The sequence below is a fragment of the Tupaia chinensis genome, unplaced genomic scaffold, assembly GCF_000334495.1.
Source record: "Tupaia chinensis unplaced genomic scaffold, TupChi_1.0 Scaffold000492_1, whole genome shotgun sequence".
Taxonomy (NCBI): Eukaryota; Metazoa; Chordata; class Mammalia; order Scandentia; family Tupaiidae; genus Tupaia; species Tupaia belangeri.
Genome location: NW_006160004.1, coordinates 2687406 through 2705325, shown reverse-complemented (window position 1 = coordinate 2705325; position 17920 = coordinate 2687406). Strand labels below are relative to the sequence as shown.

Sequence of the window (17920 nt, the reverse complement as noted above, 5' to 3'; positions counted from 1 at the left end):
CCTCTTGACATTTTCGGCATGCATGTACATTCACCTGGCATGATTTGCTAGCCTCCAGGTCTGGGACTTGAACTGTAGTTGGCCATGTGGGCGACTATGCCACTTGCTGATCCCCAATTTCATTTTTTAAAAGAAGAGGCTTACTCATATGGATATGTCCATTAGGGCAAGGAGAAATAAAAATAACAAAGGAAAATACAAATAAAAAGATAAACTCATCTCTAGAGAGGAATGCAAATCCACCCCAGCCTATAAAGACTTCATTTCCTCTTCTTATAACTCTTCTCTCTACCCTGGCACCACTCATGGAATATACCAAGCTTCTTTTGCACTGGCTGTGTCTTCTTCCTGGAATGCATATAGCTTCTTCCCTTCTTAACAATAAAAATTTTGCCCCTGAGCAAGTATAGAAGCTAACTAATAAGGAATAAGAAGCAAGACAGAGGCTTCACATTAGGGAGAAGATAGGAAGAAGATCCCATACCACTATCCAGAGATGAGAATGAGGCCATTCTGGGACGTGATGCCTCTGCCCTCCTAATTTAGGGGTTATCTCCATCTCCTTAGAGAGAAGATTAAAACTAGAATTTGCTAGATAGTGTTTATGATATAGAGTTCCTTAGAAAGAATGAGAGTATTGAGTAAGTCATTTTTGGCTAATACTTCTGCCATGCTAATAAAATCTTATGTAATCCGTCAGGTTTTATTATATAAAATATTGACAATTAAAGTCACAGTCCTGGTTCCCAGAATAAGCTAAAAATCAGGTGTCTCGTAAGGAAGATAAAAGAAAGGGAATTTGGCTCAAAGAGTTTTAGAATGAGGCGGTCCTTATTTGCCTGTGTGTATATTGGTTATTCTCCTCCACAACAGACCTTAATGAATACATACAAAAATATTGACATCTAGCTTGAGGTTCTGGAATCAAACAGTTTATCTGTGTGGGGATTGAAATGGATAGGTGGGAAAATAGCATATTTGAAGGTCAAAAGCCCCTGCCTGTCTCTGCCTTCCTGCCTTTGCCACAGCTGAGCTGCAAAAAGCAGATGGCCAGTCACTACCCTGGTGGCCATGGGCACCCCGCCATGACCTGCTGCTGCATTACAAACATTCATCAGTGACTCTGCTCTGAGGCTGCTGCCTGTGGATGTGTCCTGACAAGACCAGTCCAGATCATCCTGCAAAGGGTCACACCTGGGAGTCCTCCAGGGAAAAGTGAATGACAGAGTCCAGTCTCTGCACACCACAACCACTTATCAAATGAAAACCTCCCAGCCTGACCTCTCTGTGAGCTTATTTCCATTTATCTGTTTACCAGGTCCTTGGCAGAGCAGATGACTCAGAAGCTTGCTTCAGTTGAACTTGCAAAAAACCCCCAAACAAACAAACGAACAAAAAACAAAAACAAAAAAGCAAACAACTGGTCCAGTGGTCCTTGGCAATAACTTTTCTTGTTTAGTTAAGGTGAAAAACCATGCTTTGTCTTCTGTATCCTTTTCGAGATAGATTACATTAAAATGATGACATGATAATGACTAAGAAAAATGAAAGAGAGGAAAGCCCTTGGCATTGAGGAGCAGGCTGGGAACTCCCACCTGGGCCCTGGCCTTTTCTTGTTCAACATGAACAATTTCACAAAACGTTAAGATCAGACTAGACCACTCCATGACCAGAACGGATCAAGACAAAAACAAGAGCCTTCTGTAATTATGTCTGAAAAATAGAATGATTGTGGGCCAAAGAAGCTACAAAGATGGCAAAACAGTCTTTATCCTGGCTAACAAGAGGGACCACTGCTTCTTAACCTTTTACAGATTTAGCCTGGCTTTATCGTTCTCACATTACAGATGAAATCTATTAAATATCTGATCATAGAATTACTTCCACTTCCTGGTAGCATCCAAACCGGAGCTAGTGCTGCTTCATTGAACATCTCCTCAAATCACCTGACAGGAGCCTAGATACATGCCTTCTAACCCTATTACTGAGGCATTCTACTGCTCCCCATAGGGTATGTTCTTTCTCATGACAAGAATTAACCCACCTTGGAGCCAGGTGGTGGTACAGTGGTAACAGTACTGGACTTGTAAAGGAAAGGTACGGGGTTCTTGCACTGCGACCTCCCTGAACATGCAGCGTGCATATGTGCATGCCTGTGATACAGGTTGGCTGAAACTGGGGACACACGGCAGCGTTAAGACCCTGGTGGGAGTGCCTGTCTCCCTGACTCTACCATTCTCTGTCTCTGTCTCTCTCTCAAGGAAGATAAAAGAAAGGGAATATGGTGAAGGGTAGTGACAGAAATGAGGTAAAGGAATAGTAGTTTGGGAATCCCACCTCAGACACTTGACTAACTAGTACTATGCCTGGCACATGGTGGGAACTCAGGAAATGTTGCATGAATGAAAGAACCAAGTGGCTACTACTGAAAGTGATCTGCATACATTTTGGTGCCTTGTTGCCTCTGGCCATCTTACCACTAAGCTGTTAATATTGCAAAAATATTCAAACATGATTAAGAGTCCAATAGTATAAAATCATTAAGAACTTGGGCTTAGGCTATCCAGATAAAAAGGAAGGCAAAATATCTTTAAAATGGCATACAAAATTCAAAATTCTGTGGGAGAAATAATAAAATATGTCTAAATCCCAAATGGAAGAAATTACATCTCTTCATTAAGGGGCATACAAGAAGACAAAAAAAAAAAAGAGGAGAGAAAAGTTTTATATTTCCGATTCTGATGACTCAGTGTTGTAGAGATGTGGGACTTCTACCATAAATTATTCTATAAATTAAATAAAATCACTCCTCCAATGGTTATTTTTGAAACAGGTGAAATCATGTTTATCAGGATGAACAAACAGAGGAGCTAGAAAAAAGAAAATGCCAAGAGGCAATAAAGCGGGTGGGTTATAAGTGGAGAGACAAGGAGAGGAAGAACTTACCCTATCATAACTCTTAACATATTACAAAGACACAATTACTTAAACCACATGATGTTGAAAAAAATAAATGTAAAATATTGATGCAGGACTGGCCCCCTGACTTAGTGGTAAGGAAGCTGGATTTCACTCTTTGCATTCTGGATCAGGAGACCTGAAAAAACGCTTTGGGCACATATGTGTGAACACCCCCCAAATACTGAAAGGATGGAGAAAATGGAAGAGAACAGATTGCAGCATGACCATGCCCCATTTGGGAGGATGCTGTTCCCTCTCCCTCTTTCTATGTCTCCTTGTCTCTCTCTGATGAATATATGCATCTTCTGGCAAATTAAAAAAAAAAATCAGTGCAAACACACATATAATTTAGGGTATGAGTGCAGCAACTTCCACTAATTAAGAGCTTATCTTCATTCTTTAGAAGATACTCTATGGTCAAAATATGCTTTCACTTAATCCTGACAACTCTAGAACCTATACACGGTTATCTCCATTCTACAGATGGGGATCATGAAGCTTGGAAAAATTAGAGACTTTTGCCCAAATTTACATAACTTATCAGCAGAAGAATTGGAATTTGAAACCAGAATGTCTAACTTTAAAATTCAAACTATTAACAATTGTGGGACCAGCAGTTAGCACAATGGCTATGTTGCTGGACTCCCATGTAGTCGACTGCGGTTCGAGTCCCAGACTAGGTGGCTTAAACTCATGCTGGGCATGTGTGCGTGCATGCCCAAGAGCCTGAGAGGAGAATGGAGAAGGGATTGCAGTGTGGCCAACCCCCCTGGGGGTGGTGGTGGTGGTGATTTCTTGTTTTTTGTCTCTATCTATAGCAAAATCCTCTCCAAAACAAAACAATTAACAATTGTTACACACCTTCAATAGAAATTACTAAATGTTCTGGGAATTATTTTTTGATGGCAATATTACTGAGGCGTAATTCACATAATATAGTAGTCATGTTTTAAAGCATATAGTTCAGTAGTTTTCAGTGTATTCACAGAGTTGTACAACTCTTACCACAGAGTAACCCAGAACATTTTTATTATCCAAGTGAAATGTTATACCTAGTTGCAGTCAGTCACTATTGTGCCCTCTTCCCTGCCTGTCAACCATACATCTATTTTATGTTTCTATGGGTTCGGATGTCATGTTTTGGATATTTCATATATTGGGTTGTTTGGAAAGTCTGATACATTTTTGCAGAGAAAACCAGAAAAATATGTCATGACTTTCCCAACAATAATAAATCGCATTATGCAGTATGTGGTCTTTTGTGCCTAGTTTCTTTCACTTAGCAGAGTGCTTTCAAGGATCATCCATGTTGCACCATGGATCAGTACGAAATCCATTTGTATGGAAGAATAATATTCCATTGTATGATGTGCCACATTTTGCTAACGTGTTTACTTGTTGATAAGCAGTTGGGTTATTTCCCCCCTTTAGCTATTATGAATGGCACTGCTATATGTAATGTACAAGTTTCTGTGTCATCATATTTGTCTTGGGCTTTTTCCTGGGAGTGGAAGTTCTGGGTCCCTTGGTAACTCTGTTTCACTTTTTGAAAACTACCGGGACTTGTGCAAGGGGCTGTGCCATTTTGTATTTCACCTGCATGTCTGAGAGTTCCAGTTTCTCTGCATCCTCTGCAACATTTGTCCACCTCATTTCAGCGGTCCTAGTGAGTGTGAGGTGGCATCTCATTGTGGTTTTAATCTGTATTTCCATACTGATTTATAATGCGCATCTTCTCAAGGGTTCTCAAGGGTTTATCGGCCATTTGGATATCTTTAGATAAATGTCTTTCTCTTTTCTTTCTTTCTTTCTTTTTTTTTTTTTTTGGAGAGGTTTTCGGTATAGGCTGAGTGTGCTTGACAGAAAGACAGAGAAAAACAGAGAGACAGAAAGTGAGAAATCACCCCCCAGGGGGAATGGCCATGCAGCAATCCCTTCTCCTCCATTCTTCTCTCTGGATCTTGGGCATACATGCACACATGCCCAGTGTGAGTTTAAGCCATATGGTCCAGGACTCAAACCGTGGTCGACTAGATGGGAGTCCAGCCACATAGCCATTACACCAACTGCAGGTCCCAATAAATGTCTTTTCAAATCCGTTTCCCATTTTAAAACTGGGCTGTATTTGTATTGTTGCATTGTAAGAGTTCTACATATATGTCCCCTATTAGTTATATGATTTACAAATATTTTCTCTCATTCTCCAGATTATCTTTACATTTTGTTGGTAGTTAAAATGCTTCAATATTTATATAGTCCAAATCATGTATTTTTTTCTTTAGTTGCTTATACTTTTGGTGTCATAGCTAAGAAATAGTTGTTTCACTCAATATTTTCTTCTAAGATTTATAGTTTTGGCTCTTATATTTAGGTCTGTGATTTGCTTTGACTTAGTTTTTGTATATGGTGTGAGGAGGGCTCCACTTCATTCCACTGTTCTGAGAAGTTGATGTGTTTACTTTCATTCATTCAAATCCTATAATAACACTCAAAAGTGATTTGAGGTAATAATAACAATAGTCAAGGCATAGAGAGGCTACGTGATTTGTCTACAATACACAGCTAGTGACTGGCAGGGCTAACTAGGTAACTAGGAAGTTTTACTCCAATGCCTGTTCTCCTAAAAGAAGTTGGCATTTCAACAAAGTAGGGAGGTGAGAAGCTGTTTAAGAAATGATGCTGTAACAACTAACTATGGAAAAGATGAACTCTTATAATTTACAGCACATAAATTCCTTAAGGATTAGAGATAAATGACAAATACAGAAGATTATTGGGATCAAGATGAAGTTTTTAAGTAAGGTACAAAAGGGGACGGTGCCCTAAAGAAAAGTCACTAGATTTTTCTTCATGTATTTGTGTTAAATCTATAGATCAAAACACTAAAATAGAACTAAATGTTTCATACTTGCAGTAATGCCACAGAACTTGGATACACTAACCTTCCACAAGTACATTATAAAATCTGGATTGTGCATGTCTGGGTATATGTAGACATACACATACACATATATACACAAACACTACTATACAAATGCATATATACATACACAAAGCTTTTTCCAAAAGTTCACAGGAAATATCTAATAAGAGAAAAAGATGGTTCGAGTTCAAATTTTTTACACCAAAATAAATTCATACTTCCATTCCATTTTTCGGCAAACTTTTTGAAGTACCTTTGTATACGCTGCAAGCACAATGGTATCCTTACTGGTTACCTAACGTGACCAGTTTTTACCTCGAGCGTGGAATGCTCTTGCCAAGAAACATGCACAGCTTATTTCCTTCATTCGTTCTCTGCCAGGCATTAAGTTTTATACTTACCAGTATGTCCTTTTCCCTAAGGCAGTATGTACTCCAGGATGGTAAATGATGATTTTGTCTTGTTCAGAGTTCTCAGCGTCTGTAACAGTCTTTGACACGAGAGGGCGCTCAATGAATGCTGATGAATGGATGAATGGGGAGATCTGCCTGGGGCAGCCAGACCAGAAGGGTGCTCCTGTGGACAGCCATGCCCTGACCCTGTGGCCAGAGACCAGATGGGAATGCGGGCATCGCTGTGGGTGCCAGCTGGGAGGGTGACAGTTGACTGAGGACATGCAACATTGACAGCACCACTCACAGAAGGCAGCCAAGGAAGAGGGAGGACTTTAAATCAACTGAGAAAGAAGAAGAGGAAGAGGACATTAAGTTTTATACTTACCAGTATGTCCTTTTCCCTAAGGCAGTATGTACTCCAGGATGGTAAATGATGATTTTGTCTTGTTCAGAGTTCTCAGCGTCTGTAACAGTCTTTGACACGAGAGGGCGCTCAATGAATGCTGATGAATGGATGAATGGGGAGATCTGCCTGGGGCAGCCAGACCAGAAGGGTGCTCCTGTGGACAGCCATGCCCTGACCCTGTGGCCAGAGACCAGATGGGAATGCGGGCATCGCTGTGGGTGCCAGCTGGGAGGGTGACAGTTGACTGAGGACATGAAACATTGACAGCACCACTCACAGAAGGCAGCCAAGGAAGAGGGAGGACTTTAAATCAACTGAGAAGAAAGAAGAAGAGGAAGAGGACAAAGAAGAGGAGAAGATAGTAAAGGGGAAAAGGAGAATTTATTTTCCTCAGTCAGAGGGGGCCTGGCCCCAGTAACAGTGTTTAAAAGGCTGTTTATAGTTGCCATTCTCCCTCTACCCGTGACTGGCTTTTCTGCTCTCGGTCACCAAATGTGCCCAAGATCCTAGTGGGGCCATCAAAGTTTCCTGTCATGCCTCTCACAGACCTGTCCTGTCCCCACCTAAAGCACAATGATGTATAAATACCTATCATTTCTCATAAAAAACCTCAGAGTTAGTAGTCCAGCCTGATTTACTGAGGGGACCAGTATGGTTGAGTTACCCTCTAAAAATTAGTTTTCTTATCTGTATTAGGCTGGATGCCTCCAAATGCAAATGAAAAGCCCCCTGATCCATACTGGCTTAGATAGCAAAGGCAAATAAAGGAATAATAACCTCATATAACTACCAGTTCAGAGGGAGGTGGTTCCAGCTGCTCTACATCAGTCAGACTCCACTCCTCTAGTTTTCTCAACTATCTTCCTCTATGCATTGGTTTTTATCCTCAGAGTCGTGCCAAAATGGCCTCCATGCTTGGGCACATGGATCTTGATGCTGTGATCCATCCACATGTTCTGGACCAGCTGAGACTGGAGTGGATTACAGAGTGGGAACCCTGGTGGTGATAAGGTCTCTCTGTCTCTCTCTTTTATGGAATAACTAAATAAATAAATGTAAAAAAAAGAAAGTATTTTCTAGATATTTCTTCTCATAGTTTATTGGCCAAACTGGGCCACATACCCATTCATGTTTTCTTTTTTTAAAAAAAGTTTATTTATCTATTTATCCTATGGGTGAGAAACATAGAAAGACAGAGACAGAATGAGAGAGAGAGGCAGGTCCCCAGCAGATTCTGACCCTGATTCACCCCAGCCTCTGCCAGCCCTGGTCATGGGTGGGTATGCCCAGTGTGCTCAGGGAGGTCTCCAGGTGTGAACCTGGAATCTCCCTGTGTGGGTCAGCCTCACAGAGCACTGTGTTTTTACCACTGTTCCACATGTAAACTGCCCACTTATCCATTACTTCAACTGCTTTGTAAGGGAGCAGACTTCCCGCGATTAGTCCAGGCTAGAGTTCCCATTCAGTGGTTTATGCTGCTTGAGGGGCTGATCTCGTGCATGGGCTTCCCGCAAGAACAAGCCTGCAAGGTTTTTGATACCACTGAGTATGTTAGTATGTGGGCTGCTGCAACAAAGAGCCACAGGCTGGTGCTTTACAATCATCAGAATGTAAACTTTGACATCTCTGGAGGCAGATGTTCATAATCAAGGTGCTTGCAGGGCCCAGATATCTCTGAAGCTGCTAGAGGACCTTCTCACCTTGACCAGTTTCCCTTAGATTGTAGCAGCATCACTCCAAGTTCTGTCTCCATCTCCACATAGCCATCTTCCCGAATTTCCCTTGTTTATAAGGACAACAGTCATATTGTATTAGGGGCCCACCATATTCCAATATAATCTTGTCTTAACTTACTATATCTATAAGGCCCCTTTTTCCCAATACAGTCACATTCTGAGACCCTAAGGGTTAGGATTTCAACATATATATTTCAGTTTGTGTGTAGAGAGGGCAACAATTTAACTCAACAATTTAATTCAATTTAACTTGAAAACTGGAGAAGGCAGCAAATTATATTTGCTCTGTTAACCTTCCTAATTTACAAAATCCTTATTAGCCTCAAAGACTCTTTAGCTAGTGGAATTTCAGGATGACTTAGAAAGTTATGTGCAAAAAACCAGCAGTTGGTGTAATGGCTGTGTCACTGGACTTCCATGTAGTTGACCATTGTTAAGTCCCGGATCTGGTGGCTTAAACTCACTCCGGGTGTGTGTGCATGCATGCCCAGGAACCCAAGAGGAGAATGGAGGAGAAGGTATTGTGGCATGGCTATTCCCCTTGGGGGTGATTTTTTGCTTTCTGTCTCTCTGTCTCTCTCTGTCTTTCTGGTGAGTGCATGCGCCCTATAACAAAAACTTCTCCAAAAAGAAAATTAAAAAATTGTATGCAAATGTTCAGGTGGAGTACTAGCCTCTTTCTGGGGAAGGAGCCACCTCACATTGAAGCAGTTGAGGGGCTTCCTCAAGCTAAGCATTACCCCCAAAACCATCCTAAGCTCCCCTGCTCTTCCCATTCCTCTGGTTCTGCAACCAGACATTCTCAGAAAGCCACAGGTATGTTGTATTGTAGAGTGACTTCAGAGGGAAGGGTGAGGGACTTGAGTGTGTTTCTTTGTGTGGGATAAACTGGGCTGAATGCTGCATTTATAAAAATGAGTAAACTTTGTGGAAAAAAAAATTTCAAATTCTTCCATGAGCAAGAGAGATGGCAGAGAGAGACAGCACCCCCAACAGGGTATTGATGCTGCCATCCACTCCCAGCTTCAGCCGACTCCCAGATCATGAGCACACGTGCACCCAGCATACTCAAGGAGGTCTCCAGATGGGATCTTGGAACACGTCCATTTGAGTCAGACTCCCAGAGGTCACATTTTAGTACCACACGAGTGTCCAGCCCACAAACTGAGTGTTTTTGAGTCTGGGATATTTTATATTCTATTTCAGGCACTGATTTGTCTTGTTTGGGAGGGCCTTACACAATAGTTTGGGAATGATGATGGTGGTGATAATAGCATTGAGAACCTCAACATTGGGACCAGCAGTTAATGTAACAGATATTTCTCTGGGCTCCCATGTAGTTGACCGTGGTTTGAGTCCCGGACCCAGTAGCTTAAACTCATGATGGGCGCGTGTGCGTGTATGCCCAAGATCTCAAGAGGAGAATGGAGCAGAAGGGATTGCAGCGTGCTATCCCCCCTAGAGGGTGATTTCTCGCTTTCTGTCCCTCTGTCTCTCTCTGTCTTTCTGGCGAGTGCACGCGCCCCATAGCAAAAACCTCTCAAAAAAAAAAAAAAAAGAACCTCAACATAAACAATAGCTGATCTTACTCTGCTCCTACTAAATGCTGGCATTTTACTAAGTGATTTTAAGTGATAGGTCATGGCTGTCTCGCAGTCACTCCAAGAGAGATCTCATCATTATCTCTGCTTTACAGGGCTTGGAGAGAGGGTTAAGTCATTTGCCCCAGGTCACATGTCTGGGAACCCAGGCAGTGTGAGCTGCAGCCCGACTGCAGACTGCACAATGTTTTATAGCTTTGATTCATTTATGTCACACATGCCCTAAGGCTGCAGTGAGAGCATAGACATGAAGTAAAGGTAATGAAACTTCAGAACTTAAGTTCAATAAAGCCTAGTCATCACCTGATTTATGTTTGTTCACTCCTCCTCAGCCTTTATTAGCGAACATTTGTGCCCTGGTTGCTTCTAGTTCATTGCCTTGAGATATGCTACTTAGAAAGTACAGTAAGTCTTTCTTGCAGGCCACCAGCTTGTGTCTTCTTGAATAGTAGATCCTGGCCTGCCTTGTATCAGGAAAGTCTCTGAATGTATCATAAAGACTACAGTCTACAGATGACTTTGCCTATGATTTCTAAGATTCTTCATGAGGCCACCTATAAATTACTGAGGTTCATGAGTCCACATTAGAAGCCTTGACTTAAAAGCTCTCAAAATTAAAGCAATAGAGGGAGAATAGCATCAGATTCTAGGATGCGGCACATTTGAGCTATCTTGACAATGTAAGAACCCAGAGAAAATGTAATTTGTAATGTTTCATTTCCAAAGTTTACTTCCCCTTCTTCTATAAGAGCAAAAGAATAGGAAAACAAGTGTACATCTCTTATTCTTAGTAAGTCTGTCGGCGTGACCTTGAGGAACTGGACAATCCTGGTGTGGGTGGACTTGGTTAACAGCCACCACAGCTTCTCTATGAGGACAGAGGGGGGCTGTGCTGCCTCCTCCTCCTGGAAGTATCTCAGAACAGCACCGCAAGAACTAGAGACAGAAATTTCGATTTAGATAACTTGGTGTTAAGGGAAAGATCTGGCTCCTAGTGGCAGTGAGGGTGTAGGAAGTAACAGAGGTTGAGTGGAATCTCCAGGCATAGATACTGATTCTTTAGGAGGGGAGGGAGATGAATTCCTGTATGCCAAACCCAATATATCCACCCTGTCAATGGCAGGACTTAAGAGTTGCCTGGAGCCAAATCACGCTAAGGAGATCCATCCAGAAATAGCCAAGACCCTGAGGACTGTCTGATCAAAGCTGAGTGAGTTGGTGCATGTACAACCATGTGCACACGCATGTGTACACACATTCTGACAGCACAGAGAGCTGATAGGCACGGGGACCCACGGGCCTGCCTGGGGTGAGCAAGAGGGAGAGAGGCTGCAGGAGAGAGGCTGGACTGGAGCCCGTAGGTTGGTTCATTAGATTCCAAGAGCAACTGACTCTCCAGGGAAGCGCCTGCTGCTGTTTGATAAGCCATGCTCTTTTATGCTGCATGTGGGGATCAGAAAGGGCCTATGCAGAGCCGCTGACAGAAGAGGAGCTGGCTGTTCATCATGGTTTGCAGATTCTCACTGAAAACAGTGTGCTGGAAACACGGTGGCAGAAAGGTAGGAGTAGGAAAGATGCAGTATTGGTACACAGACATTAGGGATGGCCACTCCATCTGAGAAACCCAGTAGTTTCAGGCACTATTTTTCTGAGCATAAAAGACCACATTCTCAGACTCCAAATGATGCCTGGTATAGAAGAAGCTGCTGACCAGAGGACATGGCTTAGCTCAGCAGGCCCTGAGGGGCTGGGGTGCAGTGTGATGGCCACATCTGACTGAACTCACAGTGCATCCATCTGCCTTTCCTGTCAACTCTCCTGAGCTTTATCTAACATTGGATTCCCTATACCTGGGTAAAAGATAACCCAAAATTAAGATGCCAGTGTAGACTCTGAAGCAGAAATAGCAATGAAGTGGGAAATTTTAATTTTCTGTCCCATCGATTAGTTTCCGTGACCATTTTATACGCATTTACCTGCCCTCTTCTCTGCCCACAGCCACCTCCTGTCTGACTTCAGGACACTGGTGTGTACATGGTGGGAATTTCTTTCTTAAAATACTTTATTCTGGAAAAGTGCTTATTTTTACAATATTTAAAAAAAATTTAATTGACACAATACTTGCATATATTTTCAGGGTTCAGTCTGGTAAAACAGTAAGAAAATTTCCCACACAGGAAGACAGGGAACAATCCCAGTGTCCTATAGTGAGTTTAGTAGTGTTTGAAACCCAGCATCAGCTATTCTGCAGTCCAGAGTTCCCATGCCAACAGCTGTCTTAATTTCCTGATGTCACCTGATCAGGCAAGTCCTCCTTTATTAAATTTAGATTTATTTGTAGTCCATGTTTTAAAACAGTGACTTATAGATAAGGGAGAAACTTAATGTTTATTTACAAAAGTGCAATTTGCTTTCAATTTAATGTTTTTTTAAGTCCCAAACACATTATTGATTATTCTTAAATAAACACTGATTGGGGGACCAGCAGATGGCAGAAGGGTTACATAGCTGGACTTCCATGTAGTTGACCTTGGGTTTAGTCCTGGACCTAGTGGCTTACACTCACTCAGGGTGCATGTGCATGAGCGCCCAAGATCCCAAGAGGAAAATGGAGGAGAAGGGGTCCAACTTGGCCATCCCCCCTGGGGGTGACCTCTTAGTTTCTGTCTCTCTGTTTCTCTGGCGAGTTATACACCCTATAGCAAAAATTCTTTCCCCTCACCAAAAAAATCCCCAAAAAACAAAAAACAAAACAAACAAACAGAGATAAGGAAAAGACACTGATTATCAGTTTCTAATGATACTACTGTGGAATGACTGACAGATGGACAGCAAAGGATTAATTAGGATGTCCTGCGTCTACTTATTTTACAACCTTTTCATTTTCTTTTCCAGAGTGATTTTCTGGATGCTGCTGTGCATAGTACTACCAATATATGCTTTTTCTTTCTCTCCATCTACTGGAATTCCTGCTATGTATGTTGGAATGCATATGTAGAGGATTTTACATTTGACAACATATTTTCACATACGTTGTCCTATTTAATTTTCATGATAGCCCTGTGAAAACAGCATAATTCTCCCACTTTTACTGGCTCAGAGAAGTAAAGCAATTTAAGTCACATAACTTAGAGGTGGGGGAAGCAGGAGAGTAGTCCAAGGCTTTAGAGTGCAATCCCAATGCCTTTTCCCAATTCCATGGGGAGTCCCCTGCTGCTAAGTTTGCGCCTGTTCACCCCTCTTCACATTTACCTCATGTAGTCTTTGATGTGCTTCCCTAACTTTGAAGAGGAAACAGATTTCTTTTATTTCCTTCCCTCCAACAGAATTTTCTTTTGTCTGCTACTACTTGAAGGTTGTCAAACAGTGATTGCCACTTCAAAATAGGCTTGTTACCATTTTTACGTAATAAATCTCAGTAATACTGAGGAATTCTAAATGATGACAGTCAACTATTTGGAGGTAAAGGAGAGGAATCTTTGTCTTTTTCATGGGGATTCTATGGAAGGTTTTCCCCTGTGGTTGGCTGGAGTAGCGGGGAGGCTGTTTTGCTATGATTTCTACCTTGTTGCATTTGAACAGCTTACGTGGGTTCATTTGTAATGGCTTTTCTTTATGTATGCAGTGTGCTCTCACTCACTCAGGGTGCATGTGCATGAGCGCCCAAGATCCCAAGAGGAAAATGGAGGAGAAGGGGTCCAACTTGGCCATCCCCCCTGGGGGTGACCTCTTAGTTTCTGTCTCTCTGTTTCTCTGGCGAGTTATACACCCTATAGCAAAAATTCTTTCCCCTCACCAAAAAAATCCCCAAAAAACAAAAAACAAAACAAACAAACAGAGATAAGGAAAAGACACTGATTATCAGTTTCTAATGATACTACTGTGGAATGACTGACAGATGGACAGCAAAGGATTAATTAGGATGTCCTGCGTCTACTTATTTTACAACCTTTTCATTTTCTTTTCCAGAGTGATTTTCTGGATGCTGCTGTGCATAGTACTACCAATATATGCTTTTTCTTTCTCTCCATCTACTGGAATTCCTGCTATGTATGTTGGAATGCATATGTAGAGGATTTTACATTTGACAACATATTTTCACATACGTTGTCCTATTTAATTTTCATGATAGCCCTGTGAAAACAGCATAATTCTCCCACTTTTACTGGCTCAGAGAAGTAAAGCAATTTAAGTCACATAACTTAGAGGTGGGGGAAGCAGGAGAGTAGTCCAAGGCTTTAGAGTGCAATCCCAATGCCTTTTCCCAATTCCATGGGGAGTCCCCTGCTGCTAAGTTTGCGCCTGTTCACCCCTCTTCACATTTACCTCATGTAGTCTTTGATGTGCTTCCCTAACTTTGAAGAGGAAACAGATTTCTTTTATTTCCTTCCCTCCAACAGAATTTTCTTTTGTCTGCTACTACTTGAAGGTTGTCAAACAGTGATTGCCACTTCAAAATAGGCTTGTTACCATTTTTACGTAATAAATCTCAGTAATACTGAGGAATTCTAAATGATGACAGTCAACTATTTGGAGGTAAAGGAGAGGAATCTTTGTCTTTTTCATGGGGATTCTATGGAAGGTTTTCCCCTGTGGTTGGCTGGAGTAGCGGGGAGGCTGTTTTGCTATGATTTCTACCTTGTTGCATTTGAACAGCTTACGTGGGTTCATTTGTAATGGCTTTTCTTTATGTATGCAGTGTGCTCTGTGTGTGTGTGTGTGTGTGTGTGTGTATCCAAGTGTGTTTCATGGTAAGAGATTAAAATAAAGAATAATGGGATGATGGTTCTTTCTCTTTTTGGTGTTAACTGGAAGGCGTTTTGTTTTGGTATGTACACGCTGAGTGTGCTCATGTGTGATGTGTGTGTTTGCATGTTCATGGGTCCCCATTTATTTTCTCCAGAAATCAAAAGAAAACATTAAGAAAACTGAGCCTGATAGAAACCTGGTGAACATGAGATAAGGCAGAGCTGTGACTCTCCCTGCCGCAGTGCCAGGTCTAATCCTGTTACCACCTCCACAGACGTGAAATTGGACTGGTGCCGCGCTCGAGGGCAGCTCAGCAGCAGCAGCAGCCAGGGCAGTTCTGCCCAAGTCCAGCTAGAACTGACACCGCCGGTGCCTGCCTCCACATTGCCTTAGGAGAGACAACAACACGCCAAGCACAGATTTTCCACTGCCATGTGCACAACAGCCTCTGTATGTCAGTCTTAACACATGCACTTGTCTGATTAAACACAGAACAGCCGAGTCATCCCCATTTTTCCTAGTTTTTTTTCTTTTTAAATATTGTCATTTAAAAAATAGCTACATTTGCTATATAAATAAACATAAATTCATTATATGTGTGTGTGTATATATATAATATATATGTGTGTTTATGTATATATATTATATAGTATATATATTCTTAATGCTTCTATAACTCTCTTAAATTATTTTTTTACCATTCAGAATTTGAATACTTTTATTTCAAAGACTTAAATTTACTGTAAACTTAAAGCTGAAATAGCTTATAAAACCATCCCTAGGGAGTTAAAAACTGGCAAAATCACTTAATTGAATGTGCCTCTCTACTAAGAGTTTGTGTGGTTTGAAAAAATCTAAAATTTACCCAACTATAGGAATACTGTCTTTTGGAAGTATGCTCACTTTCAAACCAAGAGTTACTCTAGTCTCAGATCTGGTAGTTCATTGTGCCTGCTCCCTCTTTGTCCTCTCCCTGAAGTGCCCTTCTCCAGTCTCAGCATTCTTTCCTGTGAAATCCCTTGTGCCCTTTAAGACTGAACTCGGATGCCAGAGGTTTTCATACAATGGTGTCTTAGTTAACTTGGGCTGCTATAACCAAGTACCATAGACCGGGTGACTTATCAACAACAGAAATATATCTCTTAGAGCCCTTGATGCTGGGAGCCTGAGATCAAGGTGCAGGCATGATTGGATTCAGGGGAGAGCCCTCTTCTTGGTTGCAGATAACCTACTTTTTGCTGTGTATTCTCACTTAATAAAGACAGGGTGAGAGAATTCTCAGGATCCTCTTTCATAAGGGCACTGATCCCATTCCTGAGCTTTCCTCCATGACCTAATCACTTCCCACAGCACATACTTCCTGATTCATCACCTTGGGGGTGAGGATTTCAGTATGTGAACTTTGAAGGGAAACAACATTCAGTCCACTGTATACAATCAATTAGTACAAGCAAAGGCAAATTTCACCCTCATCTAGGCACCCTTGGTACTCTGTGCTCTGTTCTAAAGTGTGTGCATTCTGCAAAAGGTTGGACAACCAGCTGCTCTGAGGGAGAGAAAACTACAGAAGGGCAGGGCCTGGGTTATCTTTTTGGTCCTGCTCCCATGCCTCATGCTTCTCTGTTAGCACCCCATCCGAAGTACAGACAGTGACAGTGAAGGGAAAATATTCACCTGTTGCATTAAAATTCTGCCCATTCTTCAAGAGTTTTATTCATGAAGCTTTTCTTAATCCCCTCAAGCTGACAGTTCTGTCCTCCCGAAAGTCATGGATGTGGTGCATGCTACTCTTCACCTTGCATCTATCTTCTTCCTTGTCATCTTTCCTTTTTCTTTCTTTCTTTTTTTTTTTTTTGAGAGATTTTTGCAATAAGGAGCATGTGCTCACCAAAAAGACAGAGAGAGACAGAGAGATAGAAAGTGAGAAATCACCCCCCCCCCCAAGGGGATGGCCATGCCGCAATCCCTTCTCTTCCATTCTCCTCTCAGGATCTCGGCCACCCATGCACACACGCCCGGAGAGAGTTTAAGCCACCGGGTCCAGGACTCAAACCGCAGTCGACTACATGGGAGTCCAGCGACATAGCCATTACGCTAACTGCTGGTTCCTTCCTTGTTATATTTCCTTGGAAAATGTAAGCTCTTTCATTTGCAGGTGTAAGCTCCACAGTTAACTGAATTTATGTTTTTCATAGGGCCTTGTGTATATAGTTGACTCTCGGACAACATGGGTTTGAACTGTGTAGGTCCTCTTATTTGCAGATTTGCTTTTTCAATAAATACTACAAATATATTTTCTTTTCTTTATGGTTTTCTTAACATTTTTTCCTATAGCTCATTTTACTGCAATAATATAGTATATAATACATGTAGCGTGCACAATATGTGTTGATTGACTATGCTATTGATAAGAATTCTGGATGGCAATAGACTATTAGTAGCTAAGTTCTGGGGGAGTCAAAAGTTATGCATGGATTTTCAACTGCACAGAGGATCAGCACCCTTCACTTTCACATTGTTCAAGGGTTAAATATATTAGGTCCTAGATATGTAGTTGTGCATTAAAAAGTGTTTCATGAGTGTGAAATATATTGAAACAACTATAAAACATATTTTAATTTTGGAATAAAAGTATCAATGTTGGTCAACACTTATCATTGGCCCTTAAGTTTTCTTAACAGTTCATCAATTTCAAATTTTTTTCAAGTTATCACTTCAATTTTGGATTTAGACAATTCTACAACTTGTCTTAGGGTTTCTTATGAATCACTTTCTGCAAAATATAGAATTTAGATGTCGAGTATTATGTGCTTTCAGTAAATTAGAATGGATCCCAGTTGTAGAGCTAACATTTAAATATCACACACACACACACACACACACACATACACACAAGTATACACCATTTAAATTCACTTTTAAATCTAATCTTCTTAATATCTGATATGGTAGAGATCTTTTCAAACTATCCATAGTAGGAGTAAAACTTTAAAAAATAGAAGAGGAAGGCTTGCAGTCAAGAGAAATCACAATTCACAGTTTATCCAAAAGAAAATTATGTAAAGAAGCATATAAGCCAGTCATTGTAAACTAGATGCACACTCATTTGTTATTAAGCAGGACTCAGTAAATGTTAGTCCACTTTACAC

The 17920-nt window shown here is 41.3% G+C and overlaps 1 protein-coding gene across 1 annotated transcript in view; it reads right to left on the bottom strand.

The window, feature by feature from the left end:
• Positions 1-17920, bottom strand: part of DSCAM (DS cell adhesion molecule) — a 327084-nt gene that overhangs the window by 236946 nt on the left and 72218 nt on the right. The window lies entirely within an intron of this gene.